Source organism: Camelus ferus, chromosome 6 (genome assembly GCF_009834535.1).
Source record: "Camelus ferus isolate YT-003-E chromosome 6, BCGSAC_Cfer_1.0, whole genome shotgun sequence".
NCBI classification, from domain to species: Eukaryota; Metazoa; Chordata; class Mammalia; order Artiodactyla; family Camelidae; genus Camelus; species Camelus ferus.
The window spans coordinates 16854513-16875412 of NC_045701.1; the positions used below are offsets into that span (position 1 = coordinate 16854513).

At 38.4% G+C, this 20900-nt stretch overlaps 1 protein-coding gene and 1 non-coding gene across 3 annotated transcripts in view; both read left to right on the plus strand.

Moving 5' to 3' along the window:
- Nucleotides 1-20900, plus strand: part of FBN1 (fibrillin 1) — a 240430-nt gene that overhangs the window by 47379 nt on the left and 172151 nt on the right. The window lies entirely within an intron of this gene.
- On the plus strand, nucleotides 20663-20769 carry LOC116664618. Its single transcript, XR_004321136.1, has one exon. It is a non-coding gene; the product is annotated as a U6 spliceosomal RNA (small nuclear RNA).

The following is a 20900-nucleotide window of genomic DNA, read 5'->3' on the forward strand; positions in this document are numbered from 1 at the left end:
ATGGTTGATTGAAGTGCTGAGTGTAGTCCGCTGACTGTGTAGCATCAGCCTTGCTTTTCTGTATGAGAAGATCAAGGCTGGGGGAGGTCAAGGGATCTGCCTAAGGTCACACACATAATACTAAGCTGTTAATGTGAATGTGGGTTTTCTGTTTTCAAGTCTAATGCATACAACTGCTCCTGAGTAAAAGAGATGGCTACCAGATTTGCCTACCTATAAATGCAAATATGATATTGAGATGTATGTAGGTGTGCGGTATTCTTAAATTTCCTCCTACCCCCGACCTTTGCTTTGTTGATCATCTTGTCTCTACATTCATAGCCGTGTTCTCAGCATTCCTAGTTTTACAGTGAAGGTTTAGGAACTTCATTTCATACCAAACTGCAAAAGTACTCATGCAAAATAACTATTGAAAAATACTCATGAACTTTTTAAACTGCAATCAACACTTTTGTCCAGAGTTGTGTAAAGATCATTTTATTCTAAGATGGAAAGTAAAGCTTTAGTAGCAAATGTTGAATATATGTTATTTGAAAGCAAAGAGCAGAGGGTGGTGTGTGAGAAATTGTTTTCTGATTCTGTTTTTTACAAGTTCATCTAAATTCAGTTCTTTGCTGATAAAGCAGCAATACATATTTTAGCAAGTAACTCAATTATTACTGGGTAAATTACATTGTGTCTTTATTCACAAGGCTACTGCATGGTTCTGATATGGATACATCATAGAACTCTTGGCTTTAGCATTGTACTTGGCATCATTTTGGAATCCTTTAAAACTGTTTCTCTTTACAACTTGATGTATTTTATATATATATGTATGTGTATGTATATGTATATATATTCATTGAAGTATAGTCGGTTTACAGTGTTGTGTCAGTTTCCGGCATACAGCACAATACTTCAGTCATATAGGAACACACATATATTCGTTTGGAGCTAATGTATATCTAATGGTATCGAGAGTAACAAAGACACTGTTTTGATTGGGTAGTATCATTCTGTGGCCTTATTATTTACTCAGTGAGGATGATAGGGGATTTAAATTGTTGAGATTAAAATTGTGAACGTGTAACTTGGGCAGTGATGTGTGAGAATAATTCCTCAAATGGTAATAGTGCATTTAATTTGTTTTAGAAAAACCACTAATAGGATGAAGCTACAGGGCACTTTACCTCTAAGAAAGTGGTTAATAATTTGCTGCAGTGAGTACTGATACACATAGTTCAGGTACTGATAACAGAGTCTAAAATATCTATCAGATACTGAAAACAGGGCATGATATTTAACCATTCTGCAGTTATTTCTTCAAAGACTTGATCTTTGACCGAGATTAAGAAATGATGTGAGTGGGTTAAGTTACTAAATTACTAATCAGAACTAGCATATTACACAGAGATTTCTCCAAGTTTTGGAGTGTTTTTAACCACTCTCCTCCATGATAAGACCATCCTGAAATTTGCACTAAGGTGGAGATATAGTTTGGAGATATAGTTTATATAGAATCTTCGCAGTGGTGATTATCTAAACAGGAGTGTAATTTCCCTCACCACATGGAAGAGCAACATCTCTTTGACCCCAGGATTGTGTTTCCATTTATGTGTCTTCTCTGTTTTCTGCTCTTTTGGAAGTCATCTGACTTCTTTAAAGAATTAGAGGCAGTATATCCTTTCACTCAATACTAAAAATGTAGGACCGAGTCAGGGCAAATCTGTCCCGAAGCACAGGGAGGTCTTCAGTGCCGCCCCTGGTGGTGACTTAGTGTACTTACCTGAGTTGTCTATTACCTGGGCCAGTTGCCTCATGTTTTCATTGGGGTGCAGCTTTTTATTTTTAAAAATGAACTTCCAGGAAGTCTTTACTAACTTCCTTTCCTTCTTCCAGGAGTCTGAGCCCAGGGTTGCTTCTGCATTCACCCTGAGCACTCTCTCCACATTTCTCTCTTTTTTTGAATGTGATACTGTTGACCCCATTCCTTGAACTCTCTGTTTGTAGTTTCCTTTCTCTCTCTCTCTCTTTGATGGAGGCACTGGGATTGAACCCAGGAACTCGTGCATGCTAAGCATGCGCTGCACCACTGAGCTGTGCCCAGCCCCTCTGCACTCCTTGTGTGATAGCTCTTACCACGTTATATTGAAATAGCAGGTGTCCATGTCCATCGCCCCCACTAGAGTGTAAGGTCTTCAGCAGCAATGACAGTTGCCTCATCTTTTAAATTCCCAAATCAAGCTCAGTGCCTGATGCATAGTATATGGCCAATAAATGTTGAACTGAACTGATTTTGCAGCAGCAGGAAGTCTGGAGATAAGATGATCAGATAATGAATAAATATCTCCTGAAAGTAATAGCTGTTTGCCTCCTTGTGGACAATGCTGAATATGTTTCAGTGGTTTCATTTTAAGCAGAGCTTGCAGTGTTGAGGCCGACTTGAATTCAGCCCACTCTTTCAGACGTATGATCTTTCAGGGCCACAAGAACTGTCATCTTTCAGTTGTCAAGGATGTAGAAACAAAGGTATGTTTTGACTTAAACCAGATGGCAATAGACAGACAAGAAACATACAACTTCATGTCACGATGTAACATCTTGGAAGGGGACATTTCAAATGTCAGTTACAAGTACTTCTCAGGATAAGTGTCTTTGTCCCTGGGAGATCTTGGAACTTCACTTCTCTGCAGTTACCTCAGAGAGCCCATTCAAGTGTAGAAAATCATTTAGTGGGTGATACTGGCAGGATGTGGATCACTTTAAGCCAATAAATGAATCTTTTTATTTTTAAGCCAATAAATGAATCTTAATAATCCATGAACACACTATTTTGGTTTGTGATGGAGACAAGCGGTGGATCCATGCTTGGATGAAGAATCATAACATTTATTCAACAAATGCAATCAGACTGTGAAGCAAATTTGTCTCACTTGCAGCTTTTAGCCAGTAAAATAATACGTTTTTAAAAAAAATTTTGGCTAGTCAGTCCCATTGGACAGGTGACAATGACACCATTGCCTGTCTCTCTCTACTCAGAGGAAGAAGAGTGGGGGCCTGTGACTTGTTTGGCTTGTAATGTTTACTCTGTAAAAACTGAATGTGATTACCTTTAGACGTAGTCTTCAATTTGCCACAGCCCCCACCACTCCCTATTGTCATACAGCCTGCTGACGTTATTCATTTAGCTTGCTTTTTAGCCCCTGTGGGCACTTGAGTTTGCCCCCTCTTGCTGCATTCTGTATCAAAGATTGCATCTCTTTGTGTTTTCTTTCACACCCCAAGTGTCTTTCATTGTTCCTCTTGCATGTTTTTACTGTAAATTTACATTTATGGTTTTCCTGATTGCCCCCTTCCCCTCATTTTTGCCTTCTCTCTGCTTGGGTCTTGAGCAACCAGTAAAACTTACTCTTGCATAAGCTCAGTGGTACAGCATGGCAGCATGTGTTATTAGAATATTGAAATGATGTCAGTGCCTGTTTTGGCAATGACAGCCTAAGCTAGCTGTGTATTGCCATAGTTACCACCAACAAGACTGTGTGGTATCACGGTTTCTCTGGCCATCTTGCCTCAGAATGCAGACTCTTTAAAAGCTTGTTAAATGCTCTTACATTAAACACAGTGAATCATGTGAGCAGGTGAGACCTCTCAAGGTAGTGAAGAAAGAGAGAGGAATGATGTAGACAGACCTGAACCTGGAGATGGGGAGGGGTTGATGATGATCAGGCTGAGGAAAGACAAGAACAAAGGACAGACACTGAGAAGCGTGAAGAGAAACAGGAGAACCAGGAGAGCAGTGAGTCAAAGAAACTCAAAGCAAGAAGGGCTTCAAGAAACAGCTTGGCAGTTGTTAGATTCTTCAAGCAATCAAGAAAGAATGAGAATCGCCAAGAGGCCGTTTGAGGTAATAACAGATGACGTGGGCTGGGTAATTAGGGCGGGCCAGGCAGTGTGCTGAACATTAACTTTGTTGATTTGCAGCAATCTTGTGAGAAAAGTCCTATAATGGGTTCCATTTTATAGAGGAGTAAACAGAGGCAGAGAGAGGTCAAACAGATTGCCCAAGGTCAGATGGCTTGTGCAATCAAAAACTGAACCCAGCCAGTCTGATTCATAAGCCTGTGTGCATAACCATTGTGCCACACTTGGGTTTCACTTGGGAAGAGGTCATTAGTAACTATAGAAAATTTTCTGAGGAATTATAAGAAAAAAAATCTAGAACTAAGAGTTTTAGAGTGGAAGTTATAGATTAGGGGGGAAAAAAGGCCCTTCAAGAAATTTGGCTAGGTAGGTAGTTTTCCTCTCTGGTAGAGTTGAGCCAAGTTGCTTTTAAATAATCTTAAAAGCCAAGGAAAAAGAGTCTTGAGTATTGCTTGGATGTGTGTAATGCAGGGTTTGGAGATATTTATCTTTTTGATTGATTTTGATATTTTAAATATAATAATCCACTCTTGGAGAAAGGATGATTCCTGTCTGCAGTACATATAAATTGATTCAAGTGACTGAACCAACATTCTTAAATGTAGACATACAAAATGAATATTGTCATTTAGTGCAGTTACCATGGAAGGTTAGAGAGTTTTCCTACAATATTACAAGTCTTCAAGCCATAATTGGAAACTCTTCTTTTGGAGTTACCTTTACAGAGTCAGCAATTCATTCAAATGAGTATGGAACCATTTTTTTTTTCCCTTTATAGGAGTCACTTGAGTTTTTAGAAACAGCCTAAAATAGCGTCAGTTACAGTGACTACAGTGGATAGTCAAACACGTTAGTTGTCTGGGGTTGAAAATTGATTTAGATTGAAAAGCAGTGAAAAGAATTGTCTTGCATGACTCATTGGCTTAATATTTTAATGTCAAACTTTATGCAAACCAGAGTATGAAGACTTAATAACAAGAAGTTTTCTATTGTTACTCCATCTGGAGATCCTCATTGTGTACCATTTGAATGTAAGCATGGACACGAATTCTTCTAAATCTTGAATCGTTTGTTCAGTGTTCAATTTCTACCCAAGTCTAAACTGTGAAGACAATACTTGGATTTTTGCCAAATCAAGAAAGTCTGTTGGCTGTTCTGTTGGCTATTAGTAGGAAAAGTATAGGGGAAAGCATTACTGAACTGATGGCTTTAAGAACAAGGAACGATGGGGGGGGGCAAATATGGAGTAGAAAGCAAGTGAACGAACGGTGCACATTCATAGTCCATCAGAGCAACACGACAGTGGAAGGGGAACTGACTCTGTTCATGCACTTGCCCTCTTAAGGAATTCCAGTGGTAATGGAGCTGGAAAATGTGTTTAGTGTTTTGCTTTTGGTTTTGTTGTGTTTTATTTTACAATAATGGAAGAATAGAATAGAGAATAGGTAGGTTGGTTGTACTTCATTCTCGTCTATGCAGTTGATATATGAGAAACTCTGTTGTTCTAGCTTAGTTCCTCTGATGATTCACGAATGATGATTTTGCGCAGGGTTTTTTTTTTTTGTTTTGTTTTGTTTTTGATGATTTCATTGAACAGAGTTCAAGAAGCTCTCCTGAAAGCAGTTGACGAACATTTATTTTGTGAAGCCAGGACAGCAGTGTCTGCAGTGTGTCTAATGAAAGAGAAGGACTACCATATAATGATCCGAATACGTAATCGTTAGGTGGTGACTTTGAGATCCATTTTGCCTCATAAAAAGAAAGCAGCTCCATGACCTGCTCTCAGAGGCTTGTCTGGACTGCTTCATGGAATCAAGAGCTGGTTTTCTTGTGCTTTTTCCCTTGAATTGTTTCTGGAAGTCATTGATGAAATGTAGATTCTACACTCCCCCCCCACCCCCAACCTCATTTGGAAGTGAATTTTACAGAGCTGCATTTATGATGCGAATTTGGCATGATTTTACATTTTAGGAGGCATTTCTTAAAATTCCCAGAGTAAACGCCGTGAGCTAACTCCCATTCTCAGAGTGTCTTTGGAAGGCAGAGCTCTGTCAACCCTGCTTTTTTTTTTTTTTTTATTTAAAAAGGTAACAAGTAATATATTGTTTCTAAAAAATGCGGAAGCCCTCTGTGAGCCTAGCTTTTGGCATTTAGTCTAAATAGAAAGTAAATACTCATGTGTAGATAGCAGAGGCAGAATGCCTTAAATGCATCTAAAGCGGTATTGCAACATTTGGCAGTTGGTGGATCATTGAATAAACTTGATTTTCCTACAATAGTTCCAGGAAATACATCTGTTGACATAGACCTTCAGTTTCTGTGGTTGAGTAGCCGTGTGTGTGTGGGGAACACATGCTACCATGACTCCCGAGGCTGTGTGCGCCTCCTGTGAACCAGCAGGACTGGTGGGATGCAACTGTAAAGTAGTTCAGTTTTTGTCTCCCAATCGCAGTCCCCCTCAGCCCACTCAGTGGGCTGGTTCTTGCCCTGCTGGTGGATGAAATTTTCTGGTCCCTTTCAGACTTTCTGCCCTGTGGGTCTCTCACATGGGCAAGGCATCTATGTTCTTACTGGTCACTTATATTTCCTTCCTCAACCTGGGGCGTCCACTGGTACCTCCAGCCATCTGGCCTTTGCGCTGCTCCAGGCAGCCCTCTGAGAAAGGATCTAAGCCCAGTCCACATCAGCTTTCTCTTGCAGCGGCCCACAGCTAGTTAGCGGAAAACACCCGTGCATTTTTTGCCCCAATAAAGTGCCAGAGTGCAAACCAACTTTGACACAGTAACGGCCTCTCCCTTGAACCATGTCCGAGCATCTGGCCAGCCAGTTTCTAGGCATTGGACAGTCAGTCCCCAGTCCCCAGTGTCTTCCAAACTGCAGTGTCTGCATATCGTGCTTCATGCAGGCTGGGCAGTCTCCTTGAAGCCCCTCTCATGACTTGTCATGTGGTGATCTTCCACCAGTTTCCTAGAGAGAGCGAGTGACAGTCAGCCCTCTCCCAAGTAACTCCCTTCCCGTCTCTTACTACCTGGACATTTTGATATTCTTGATATGCATGAGGGTTTGAGTCCTGTGACCAGACTGTCATCACCTCCTTTGTAAATTCTATTTCTTAGTGTCAACTTGACTTAGAATGTGGACTCTGTTGCCTTGTTCTCTGGCTGAAATTTCCATTTTAACATCCTCTAATATTATCAAAGTGAATAATTAAATAAGCCATGGAATTTGATGTAAAATTTGGTAAAATGGTTTAATCTTCAAAGACAGTTTGTTTTCAACTTTATTGTTTCTTTTTCTTTTTCTTTTTTCTAGTTCTTATGAACTTTAAAAAAATAAAACTATCTTTAAAACAGATATAATTCTTATAACTTAGCCACAATTAATATTTGGACTGCTTTTCTGCTTGGACACTCAGAATGCTAGAACAACACTAATAGAAATACAATGTGAGCCACATATATAATTTTAACTTTTTGAGGAGCCACATGAAAAAGTAAAAAGAAATAGGTAAAATTAATTTTCATAATACATCTTATTTAACCCAGTATATTCAGAAGTTTTATTTTAACAGATACTCAGTATTAAAAGTTTGAGATGTTTTACATTCTTTCCTCCATACGAAGTCTGATCTCTAATGCATATGTTATGTCGCATCTCAGTTCAGGCCAGCTAATAGCCACGTGTGCCCAGTGGCTACCATATTGGACAGCACGTTTCTAGAGCTTTGTTCCTGGTAATACACATCTTCACTTCACCTACGGTTTCTGTCAGGTCTGTTATTTTCTTTCTTCCTGGTGCTGTTTATTCAACTTTTAAGAAAGCAGCGTCTTAGGGGAATCAAAGCCTGTGGTGATACTTAAAAGTAAACGACCAGTTTTTTAAAAAACCACAGCACTAGGGACCTCAGATTAGAGTCTAGTTTCTGAGGATATTTGTCTAGGTGAAATTTTGTTCAAATAAGAGTGATGAGCGAAATCTCTTGTAGTCACGACAATTAGATGTAACAGCCATAGCAAATATTTCCTAAAGGCCCTGCCCTAAGCTAGGCACATGATGGAATCAGAAGGAAGTATATGGTTCTTGTCATCAGGGACTGAAAATCATTTTTGGGAAAAAAAGAAATGCATATATAAAAAAGTTAAAAACCCACGCAGGGCATAGATTTAGTGAGTCAGAGTAGATGAGCAAAGAAGTGGTTACCGACAGATGGAGGGAAGAGCACAGAGAGGCAGAGGCTGGAACTGACCAGGGTAAAGGGAAGGAAACAGCCACCCTTAGGAAGTGCCTGCCGTGCCAGCTTCTCGGTGTTGGGAGACCTCCTAGGAGAGACGAGGAGGGGACGTGATGTCAACTTGCTTAGCTCCAAAGAAGAGAAGGTCTATTTCTGATCTCTCTGCGATGCCCTTCTGTTCTACTGGGCTGTGCTTCTGTGCAGTTTCTGTATGACGCATGGACTGAGATTTTTAAAAATTCCCCTTCGTATCCATAAATTAGTAAGTGGACTGATCTATTTCTGAAACCATTTTAGCTTAATCCTATGGCTAGCTGTCTGGAGACCCTTACCAATTTTACACGCGCAACTGAGAGACCTTGAAAATGCTCAGTGTTTCTGTTCCTTAGTAGTTATGGCCTCTAGAGAGTCTGTGCCGGTTTGGGTTTATAAATGTACACTGAACAAATATATGGGACTTTGTGGTCCAGATGATGTGCCAAAGTGCTTTTCGTAGAACATTAGTCCCACAGGAGTCCCATGTAATGAAATTTCCATGGTCAATAGTGTTTTGGAAACTCTACACCATGTCATCTTTTTGAAAAGGCACTGGATGTATTAGCATATTAGCTCTTGGGATTCCTGAAGGAAGGTAGCTATTTTTACATAGTTTAATCCAGCACTTTCAGATCTATTAATTTTAGAATTAATAAAATTTTGAAATTAATTAAATGTAATCTCTGGGGTTTGGTTCTCAAATGTTCTAAACTAAGATGAATGGATAAAAAATGGAATATTACTCAGCCATAAAAGAATGAAATTTTGCCATTTGCAACAACATGGTTGGACCTAGAGAGGATTATGCTTAGTGAAATAAGTTAGGCAGAGAAAAACAAATACTCTGTGTTATCACTTCTATGTGAAATCTAAAAAATCAAATATGAATACATATAACAAAACAGAAACAGACTCACAGATACAGAGAACAAAGAAGTGGTTACCAGCAGGGAGAGGGAAGGAGTGAGGGACAAGATAGGGGTGTGGGATTAAGAGATACAAACTACTATGTATAAAATAGATAAGCAACAAGGATCTAGGATACAGCACAGGGAACTATAGCCATTATTTTATAATAACTTTAAATGGAGTATAACCTGTGATAATATCAAATCACTATTTTGTACACCGGAAGCTAATATAATATTTCTAAATTAACTATACTTCAATAAAAAATACAGTATAACTGAGGCAAAGTGGACTATCCCATTAAATAGTGATCAGTTTCTGGTTCTGAAAGGTTTGATGTGGCTGGCATGCATGTCATCTTTCCAGCCCTTGAGGGGTCTACTTACCAGAACTAGGAGCATCAGATGTCCTTGAAGCTAGAGCTTCCTTTTACAGATTGGTTAAATATTTTCCTTCAAAGTCAAGTTTAAGATGTATTTCTTCCCCCATCCTTTCCTGACCATAGGGAGCTCCACCAACCAACCCCATCAATTTTGTTGCAGCTTTGCTGACATTGCCACCTCTGGCTGCCTGGACCCCATTCATATGTCTAGTGAATGGTTAATGCATATAGTAAAATTTTGGTCTTTGTCATTCACTTTAAGTCAAATCAGCCATTTTAGTACTTTTATTCCTCTAATTAATTCCTATTTTTCTTGCATTTTATTACATTTTAAAATAATTGGGCAACCTAGTTCTTGTCTTTGGGGATACTGTTTTTAATGATGTTTACTGAGAGGTAAGGAATGAGCATATTTACCTTGTCAAAAAACTTTTTTCCAAGATACTTATTGATCTTGTGTTGGAATACTTACATCAGCATAAAATATTGAGAATCCTATTTCATGGCTTTTAGGAAGCCTTAAAAGCAAGTTATAATATTTTAAGGTTTCTTAAAAATATTTTCTCCACTCAGTGAAACATAAATGACATTAACTCAAAATATAAATCTATGCATATACACAAATATGAATATATGTAAATATATATATTCAATATTTTCTTTAAAAATGAAATTTGGCCTATTGGAATCCATGATTTGGGAATTACAAAATTTGCTAATCTAGTTCTAGCATGGGGAATATAAACTGCTGACTTATGTATCTTCTTCCAGCCAGGCTACGATCCTTTTCATAGACGGCAGAACAAAAACTGTCTCTGGTACTTCTCCCCGCCTTACTGAGTACCAAGCCCGGTGCTGTGAAGAGAGTAGGTGTTTATTAAATCTTTGTTAATTTCACTGTGGGATCTCGAGGTTGATGAGAGTATTTAAATATGAAATATATTTTAATGCAATTTTATATCTGTTTAATATAACATCTTATAAAAAAGTTACCCTGAGATTAGTACCTACAAATCCACCTGTATTTCCCATGGAAACATGAGTATAGTATGAATAACTGAAGTATGTGGGAAGTGATTCTGTGGAACCCATGGAAGGAAATGTTCTCCATCTTGCCTGCCGTATCCCTTTGCAGCAATCCCTTTTGTCTGAACTGTTTCAGAGGAGCTTTATAAGTAAACAATAGGTTGGAATATGTATTTCCTCAGGAAAGAGAGAATGTCCTAATGGTGCAGTTCATAAAATAGGCCTGTTTCGATCTCCGTCCCTGGAGAGCCTTGTCCTCTCACCTGTCTTCTCGTAGGAGGCAGCGTTGACCTTCACCGTGGTAGGACACTCCACCAGGCAGAGAGAGAAGACACGCGGGTCTGGGGGCAAACTTTATCTACATTAAAAATGTTCTTATAAATATGTATTAGCACTCTGGGATCATTTCTTTCCTAATGTCCCAATGGAAAAACTTATATTCTTTTAGGGATTCCAGTGAAGCAGTCTTTAAACTAAAACTAGTGAGCTTTTAAAGACAAAGGCAAAGCCATGGCCCACCAGAAGCAAATTTTGATTCATTCTTTGAATGGTGATTTGTAAGCTTTACTTGCAGTGTGGGGAATATTTTGGAACCTTCTTGTTGCACTGGGAAACATAAAAAGCCGAGGCATACATACATACATACATCTTAATGATATAAAACTGGCTTTGGAAAACAGTGTGTAATAGATGTTAGAGTTGCCCTCTTTGAGGAAAACAACCCTTAAAACACCATAGAAAAGTCTCTAATTTTTAAAAAACTGGCATCATGTGGAATAGACAGAGCTATTTCTTTTCAGACCTTATTTAGCATTCACTTCTTTCTACAGTGTTTCCCACACTGCCGAGCAGAACCAGCTATCACAAAACCAAACACGAGGCAGTGCCTCCGACAGGTCGCAGCCCTGTACTGAGCCAGCCTGAAGGGTGCGCAGGTCTCCCTGGTTCTTGTGCCTCCTGAGCTGTTACTCTTTTGTTTTTTAATGAATGAGGGGAAATGATAGGGAAATTGTTTTCAAAACTAAATTTTATTCCAGAGAAGTCCTCATTCCAACTGGTCAATCTCACATGACAATAATTTTTAATATTTTAATTTAAGATGCCTAATTAAGAGACATCGTGCTTTAAAAAAAAATCACCTGACCACGCCTGGGAAACTGGCTAAGAACGCAGACTCTGAAGAAAATCCTGCCATTTGTTGGCCGTGAGGTCTTTTCTCTCAGCCACAGTTTCCTAATCTGTATCACTGGGACAATAACGGTACCTATCTAGTGAGGTCGTTAGGAAGATTAAATGAGATAATACACAAAGTACAAAGCATGGGGCCCGGCACCTACATAATACATGTTAATTAGGTATTTGCTGTTAACATTCTCATTCTCATGAAAGTGAGAGTAATCTTGGTTGAAAAATGCTTCATAACAGTATCCTGAGACTTTCAACTACCACCAAAGCCACCAAAATTCATCTAAATGTAGAGGCCCCATTGTGACTATGTTTTCCCACTGAGAGGTTTTGCTCTCTTACTGGAACAGCGTATTTTTTGGGTCTTCTACACAGATGAAGCCTTCTCACTTGGGTATCATGTCGACCATACGCTTTTCTTTAGTACACACTCAATTGTTGCAATCACAGCAAAAGCTAAGACCCCAATAGTGCAAATAGTAATAAAGGAAGGAGAGAGTGAAGGGGTGAAATGTAATGATGACTGTCGCCCTTATCTCTTCACAGCCACTGACCCAAGTTTGCTAAAAGGTTTTGCTTACTTATACGCACAGATGCAGAAGGGGAATGAACTTACCTCTTCACAAAGGCCAGCAGTTAAATATAAGAGGTATATTTATAATAATATGAACAATAAATTTAAATAATACAAAATTTTTGAAATGTGGCTTCTTAAGTTTGGTGAGAGGTAATAGAAAATTATCCATCAGCAAATAAACTGAATACTTACGTAAAGTATTTATTTATCTTTCTAGGTGGGTATGAGAACTTGAGTCTATAAATATGGCAGTCAGTTTAGGTGTATGGCGAGATGCTTTTATTTGCAGAATCCACATGCCACTCTTCTTTAGTTGCAAAGGACTAAACGTGTTAGTCCTGGAGGACTAAAGCTAGAAGAGCCAAAATGTGGGGCATTTTAAACCCATAAATTTCAAACCTCACTCACTAGAGTTCAGCTTTGCTAAATGTATCCATGGAAAGGTATTAAAGTAAGCTAAAAAGAAATCATTCTAAGAAGAGATGTGAGTTTATCAGCCCTGCATCAGTTATATCCCAGGCACTGTGCTAAGGACTGGACACTTACCTCTGTCCTCCGGAGTTACATTCTAGTGGAGGAGGCAGAGGTTAAACAGGTAAACACAGAAACACCTAAGTACCAATGTGGCGAAGGCCAGGAAGGAAAATGGAAGGAATGAGGGTGGAGAATAGTGACCCGTATGGACTGATGGTCGGGGTGGGGGTGGGGGCTCTCTAAGGGGGAGAAGTCGCCAGCTGTGGGCAGAGTGAGGAGAAGCTTTCTAGGTAAGTGGAAGAATACATGTAAAGGTCCTAAGATGGCAGACGTCTGTGTGCTTGAGGAAATTTTTGAAAGCTTTATGGACAGAGTCCAGACAGTGAGAGAGTGACAGGAGGAGAAAGAAGCAGTGGTCAGGGGGACTTTGTAGGGGAGCTCTCTACACACAGCTCATTAAGACGTGTGCAGCGGTGCCAGGACGCCACCCTAGGGAATATTAACACTGTAGATTTTCTGCAGATGAGAAGCCTGGTGGCTCAGGTTGTCCTGAGAATCTGCCCTAAAGAGCCCCCGAATACTGACTCAGGATGGGAGAGTTCTTGTAGGTTTCCTGTGCCCTTCAAGACCAGAGGGGTCTTGAATTTTATGTGACTTGCATTGCTTTTCCTATCATCCTTGTGCTTTTATAGGGATTCTGACTCCCAGCTTTCCCGCAGGAAAGTAATTAAACTAGAACTTAGATGCCCTTAAAATACATAAAACAAGTACGCCATGAAAATGGTTTGTTCAGGCATCAAGTATTTTGAGATAATGCATGCTTTTGAGTGGACGCATGCAGACTTGTCCCCAGGGTACGCCTTTGGATGTCATAACAGCAATTCTGGTGTCAATAAATCATTTACTATTTGGACAAGTCATGGCCACCACCTCAGTCACTAGATACATTTGTAATGGTTTCTGTGAACAATAACAACAACCACCTAGCAACATGCTGTTTGGTCATGCCGTTTTTATAATACCACATGTGGTTCTGTGGGCTTTGGATGGATTAACTGTCTAATATATCTTAGAAATTAAACAGCAAATATTAGTGGAGGCCCACTGTGCACAATATATGAAATCATGCTGCATGGTGTGTGGCTGTATGTAAGAATGATGTATGGGGTTTTTTTGCTAGTTTTTTAGCACTTTTCTGTTCTATGAGGAAGGGGACTGCATCTATTCCGTTTACCATTTTGTCTCTCATTTGGGGCACTGAGTAGTTCCATAAGTATCTGTTGACTAGATGAGTGGATAAATGAATAGTTTTTAGGAAAAGTTTATTTCTTGAATTTCTTAGAACTCAAATAAGAAATGAGTGATCTGTCGTCTCTGCTTTTCATGGATGGTTGTTCCCTTGACCTTTTTTAAGCCATGCGGAGTGTCAAGTGTAGCCAAGTGAATTCTGCAAAGTACTGGTACCTCAGAGAAGCCAAAGTCATGTGATCCTTTACATCTATGCTGTGCTTTATTGACATGCACACTTTTTCATCTGGTCCTTGGAGCAATCTTGTGAGTCTACTCAAGTTTTTTAGTAAAGGAAGCTGGCTGTGTCTCATCTAACTAAGGCAGGTATTTAGGAATGAGATGTGTTTTCCAACTCAGCCCAGGCTATGATGCATCCACAGTCTCCAACAAATATTTGCCTGGCTCTTGGACCTGCAATCACCTTTAGAATTGCTTTTAGCTATTTTTAATTATCTTTTTTATCTTAGCTCTATCTTTCTTCTTTCCTCTCCGTCTCACATACCTCTTTGTTTTTATTTTATTTTATTAGTTTTTTAATTAAGGTATAGTTGACTTACAATATTATATTAATTTCTGGTGTACAACATAGTGATGTAAAATTTTTATAGATTTTATAGATTTCATTTACAGTTATAAAATATTGGCTATATTTGCCAGGCTGTACAATATATCCTTGTGGCTTATTTATTTTTATACACAGTAGTTTGTATTTCTTCATCCCTTATCTCTTTCTTGCCCTCATCACTTCCCTTTCCCCACCAGTAACAATTTGTTTGTTCTCTATATCTGTGAGCCTGTTTCTTTTCTGTTATATTCACTAGTTTGTGGTATTTTTTAGATTCCACATGTAAGTGATAACATACAGTATTTGTCTTTTTCTGTCTGACTTATTTTGCTAAGCATGATACTCTCCAGGTCCATCCATATTGTTGCAAATGGCAAAATTTCGTTCTTTTTTATGGCTGCATAGTATTCCGTCATATATATATGTATGTGTGTGTATATGTTATATATATGTGTGTGTGTGTGTATATACACACACACACACATACACATACACACACCACATCTTTTTATCCATTCATCTATTAATGGACACTTAGGTTGCTTCCATATCTTGGCTATTGTGAAAAATGCTACTATGAACACTGAGGTGCATGTGTCTTTTCCAATTAGTGTTTTTGTTTTCTTCAGATATATACCCAGGAGTGGAACTGCTGGATCATATGGTAGTTCTGTTTTTAGGTTTTTTTGGAGCAGTTTCCATACTGTTTTCCACAAGTAACCAGTTTAAATTCCCACCAACAGTGTTACAAGAGTTCCCTTTTCTCCACATCCTTACCAATGTTTGTTATTTGTGGTCTTTTTGATGATAGCCATTCTGACAGGTGTTGGGTGATATCTCATTGCAATTTTGATTTGCATTTCTCTGATGATTAGTAACATTGAGCATCTTTTCTGTTGGCCATCTGTATGTCTTCTTTGGAAAAATGTCTGTTTAGGTCTTCGGCCCATTTTTAAATCTGGTTGTTTGTTATTTGGATATTGAGTTGTAGGAACTGTTTATATATTGTGGATATTAACCCCTTATTAGTCATATCATTTTCAGATATTTTCTCCCATTTGGTAGTTTTTTTTTTTTTCTGTTTTATTGGTGGTTTCCTTTGTTGCATGCAAAAACTTTTATTTATTTATTTTTATTGAAGTACAGTTGATTTGCAATGTTGTGTTAGTGTTTGGTATACAGCATAGTGATTCATTTATATATATACATATATTTTTTTCATATTCTTTTTCATTATGGGCCATTAAAAGTTATTGAATATAGTTCCCTGTGATATACAGTAGGACCTTGTTGTTTATCTCTTTTACATATATTAGTTAGTATCTGCAAATCCCAAACTCCCAATTTATCCCTCTCCACCCCCTCTCTACTTTGGTAACCATAGTTTGTTTTCTATGTCTGTGAGTCTGTTTCTGTTTTATAAATATATTCATTTGTACTATTTTTTAGATTCCACATTTAAGTGATGTTGTAAAATGTTTGTTTTTTTTTTCTGTCTGACTTACTTCACTTATTATGATGATCTCCAGGTCCATCCATATTGCTGCAGGTGGCATTATTTCATTCTTTTATAGCTGTGTTTCATATATATATATATATATATATATACATCTCACACGTCTTTTTTATCCAGTTATCTGTGGATGGGTATTTAGGTTCCTTCCATGTCTTGGCTGTTGTAAACAGTGCTGTTGTGAACACTAGGGTGCATGTATCTTTTCAAATTAGAGTTTCCTCCAGATATATGCCCATGAGTTGGATTGCTGAATCATAGGATAAGTCTGTTTTCAGATTTTTAAGGAATATCCATCCTGTTCTCTATAATGGCTGCACCAGACTACATTCTCACCAACAGGGCAGGAGGGCTCCCCTTTCTCCACAGCCTCTCCAGCATTTATCATTTGTGGACTTTTTAATGATGGCCATTCTGATTGGTGTGAGGTGATACCTTATTGTAGTTTTGATTTGCATTTCTTTGGTAACTAGCGATATTGAAAAGCTTTTAAGTGTAATTAGGTCCCATTTGTTTATTTTTACTTTTGTTTCCTTTGCCTGAGGAGACAGAGCCAAAAAAATATTGCTGTGATTTATGTCAAAGAATGTTTTGCCTACATTTTTTCCTAGGAGTTTTATGGTTTATGGTCTTACATTTACGTCTTTAATCCATTTTGAGTTCATTTTTGTATATGGTGTGAGAAAATGTTCTAGTATCATTCTTTTACTTACAGCTGTCCAGTTTTTCCAGCACCCCTTGTTGAAGAGACTGTCTTTTCTCTGTTGTATATTCTTGCCTTCTTTGTTGTAGATTAATTGACTATAAGTGCATGGGTTTATTTTTGGGCTTTCTATTCTGTTTGGTTGATCAATGTGTCTGTTTCTGTGTCAGTGACATACTGTTTTGGTTACTGTAGCTTTGTAGTATAGTCTGAAGTCAGGGAGCGTGATCCCTCCAGCTTTGTTGTTCTTTCTCAAGATTGTTTTGGCTCTTTGAGGTTTTTTGTCATGTACCTCTTTGATTGTCAGTTGGGCTGCTGATATTTGGCTATTTCCATTCTCTGTAACTATCAGTCTCCAGATCAAGTTTTAAAATACTTAATTTTAGGTGACTAGGCACATCTCTTGGATTGAATTTGTTGGGGAGAGCTTGTTTTTCATTGTAAGCAGATCGTAAGTCAATATTGTATGATGAAAACACTTTTCCCTAGGCATAAGATGAATATCAAGATGGATTGCGGAGTTTAGTTGAAACTGAGCTGTGAGTAGAATAGGAAGAGAATGTAGTCTCAGTAGACCCTGAGTACACACAGGCATGGAGACTCTGGTTGTATGAATGAATGTACTGCTCTGCTGTAATTTCTGTGAGTGTGAAGTCAGATCAGCTATTTTTGAGTGCGTGTTCAGGGAAGGGCTTGGATTCTGTTTATGATCAGTTTGTGTTCTTAATGCACACGTCAGGAGGTTTGCAGTTTCGTTCTTAACAAAAACAAGTGGGAATTTAGAGTCAGAGAATATCTTACCTAGAGCACGTGCTCCATGAGAACAGGGATTTTCGCCTGTTGTGTCACAGCACCTAGAATAATGGCTGACACATACTAGATGCTCAGTAAATACTGAGTAAAAGACTGGACCCGGCAGATACGCAGCCTGTCACTGTTAGAGACAGGACTGGGTTTGGAGTGGATGGAGTGATTTACCAGTGTTTGACTGTAATGATGTCTGAGCTAACTCTGCCTCACTTAATGATTGTAAGCTGAGTTGGAGCTGGTGTTTGATTCTTGTCTGTCCCACTGTACCAGTGCACACAGTTCTAGTCACTGTTTCAGTGGGTAGCTTCCTACCCCTCTGACTCCCTCTACTTGGTAATGAAATTATAATTAGCTTTAGTTTAACTCTGTGGACAGAATAGTAACTATAGCAAATCTATGGCTGAAAATGGGATAAAAATGAAAAGCATTAAATGGATTGCTTTGGGTTGCCTGAAGTGACATGGATTAATATGCTATCAATTTTCCTCCTCTGAGAAACATTTGGTCACAAGGAGATCTGGCTTTCAGAAGACATTCAGGTTTGGGTGTGTGGCTTTTGGCATAGTCTAGCATCACTGGAATGGTCTAAGTAGATTTTGGTTTCTTTTTTTTTTTCCCATGCCCTTAACCATGGTTGCTCAGAAATACCCAGTCCAATCTCTTAACTGTAGGTTATCTGTCATCCATAAGCTGAATGTTACCTTGCCAAGTCCCACTGAAGAGCCAGTTTATGGAGTGCACTGGGGGCAGTATTTAATAATATGTGAAGCATCTCAGAAGCCTGAAAAGCTAGTATCAGAGGGGATATGATGTGGAATTTCCAAGGAAAAGCTGAGAGAGGAAGGGACTAATCGATCCATTGATTGATTGATCTACAAAAGGCAGGGGATATATTTCATATTTCATACTGCTAGAAAGCTGCAAACTTTTAACAGCTGTTTTTTAATTGCACCAAGAAATACAAGTGTCATGTTTGCTAGATTTTCAGGTCTAATGGTCTAAGAAACTCTGTTTTCTCTTAGCCTTGGTGTGTGTGTAGTGGCTGTGTGTTCTTTGATAGTGTCACAGTCTGGGTAGGTATGAAGATCTGTTGGCCGAAAAGCAACTGGGAAAACTGGAGTGGAAGAAAAAGAAAATTAAAATAAGATGTTGGATTGAGAAATATCAAGAAGGTTGGATATTTCAGGCTTCCTTTTTTAACTTCAGTAACTGCAAAAAAAAAAAAAATGCAAATGTCATAATCTCTTCAGTTTCAAAATTTACAGTTTGTAGCTCTCCATTCACTCCTATTTCCTTTTTAAACTCTGAATATACAAGGTTAAACATATTTCAGAAACTTCCTCTTCACTAAATAAGTATAAAATGCTAACATGAGGTTATGCTATCACAGCAAGTATTCTCATCCAAGGTATTTCAGAGAAACGACAGGAAGGCCAATTACTGTCTCGAGAAACAAGGAAGAACTTGTTCTTTTATCCAACGCAAATTTGTCCTTAGACTCTTATTGTCTGGGCTCTTTTCCCATGTTATCTTTCATTCATTTGTTCCATCTTAGAAGAACATTTGTATTAATGTGGATTAACTGATTTTGGAATAAGCAAGTTATTTGTCTAATGGACTCCTTGTTTAAATTCAGGAAGTTCGTACTAGTGATAACCCTCTTAGTCCTAATGGTTGCTAAAAAGGATATGTACCCTACCACATGTAGGGCAATTTGGGTGAATTGAATCAAAGTGTGCGTGGCTTTGATTAAGTAAAGAAAAGGTATTCATTGACCAGGAGCACTTCCTAGGACATGGCGCCTGAATGTCCCCAATTTAATAACTTAATTTTTCTTTCCTTAACACTTTCTGAAGGGATAGGACATAGAGTGCCTTTTCTTACGTAGTTCTTCTCTGAGTGAATGTAGGCTGAGGGAAGACTCAGGCTGGTTCAGAGAACTCCACATCTATGTGTGGAGAGTGCTAGAGGTCGTCTCCTCATTATTCTTCAGAGTCCTGAGCTGTTCTAAACACCCACAGGTTTCAGAAAGCTAGCTTCAGGGGAGTTGAGACTTTATAGAAGATTAAAAAAAAAAAAAAAAAAAGAAATGAAAACACCTATTCTCTTCCTTCCCTGATTTTTTTTTTTTTTTTGAGAGGGTGGTAGACATATATGTTCAACTGTATGTAGCTGAAACCACATTACAAAGAGAAAAATTGAAAGGCATTTATTAAGACTAAGGAACAAACATACTGGGAATCGTATAACTATTTTGCTTCATACGTGAAACTAGTCCTAAATTCAATTGATATGATGTTTTTAAGAACTGACTTTTGCCAGGAAATTATCCATTACAATCTCACAAAGAGTAGTTTATCATTCTCCACTGTAATTGCTACACTCAGACATTTATCATGATACCCAGTAAGACTTTTCATTTTGCTCCTGATGGAATCTCTGGTCTTCATGTTGCTTCTGGACTGCCTGCCCTCCTTTCAGCGCTGTGTCCACCACTTGGGTACATGGGCACTGAAAGTGTCTACAAACGTCACCAAGTTGGAGATGTATTTTTGCAACTGACATTTTTTTTCACTTAGAAATTAATCACAGGATGCACTTTGGAGAGTACAGGTCTAGAAGTGGAACATTATCAGAGGATAGTCAAACCACAGATGCTTCTAGCCAGTCCTGTTCACAGTAGTGCTACACAGCATGAAAAATAACATTATTACCAGCAGAAGTACTGCCCTATCCAGTATTGTCTTATCCGTAACATTCAGTCACTATCCCCATGAACATACTTTTTTGAGCACACATGTAGAGGCGCCTCTTACCTTGGAGGTTTGAATTCTCTTCCTTATTTTTCTTTTTTAGTAAATAAACTAAAAATGAATTTGAGCCATTTGCCAACTTCAGAAAGTCTGACTTTAAAATATCTTTTTCTTTTCAAATATTTGAACTAACAGAGCCACTTTTAATTCCCTACTCCCATCCGCGGCCAAAAATATGTATTCTAGTCTTCAAGGTTTCCTTGTAGATAGCCTTTTCCAAGATTGCTGGTATAGAGAGCAATATTGTGCTCGCTTCGGCAGCACATATACTAAAATTGGAACGATACAGAGAAGATTAGCATGGCCCCTGCGCAAGGATGACACGCAAATTCGTGAAGCGTTCCATATTTAAAAAAAAAAAAAGAGCAATATTATTTTAGCAATAGCTATGTGGCAACAGCTTAATTTCTTCCTGAATTGAATTCTTAAGTCACACAAATCAATCATTTCGCGGCGGTTGCTTTTACAACAAACTATGTATCA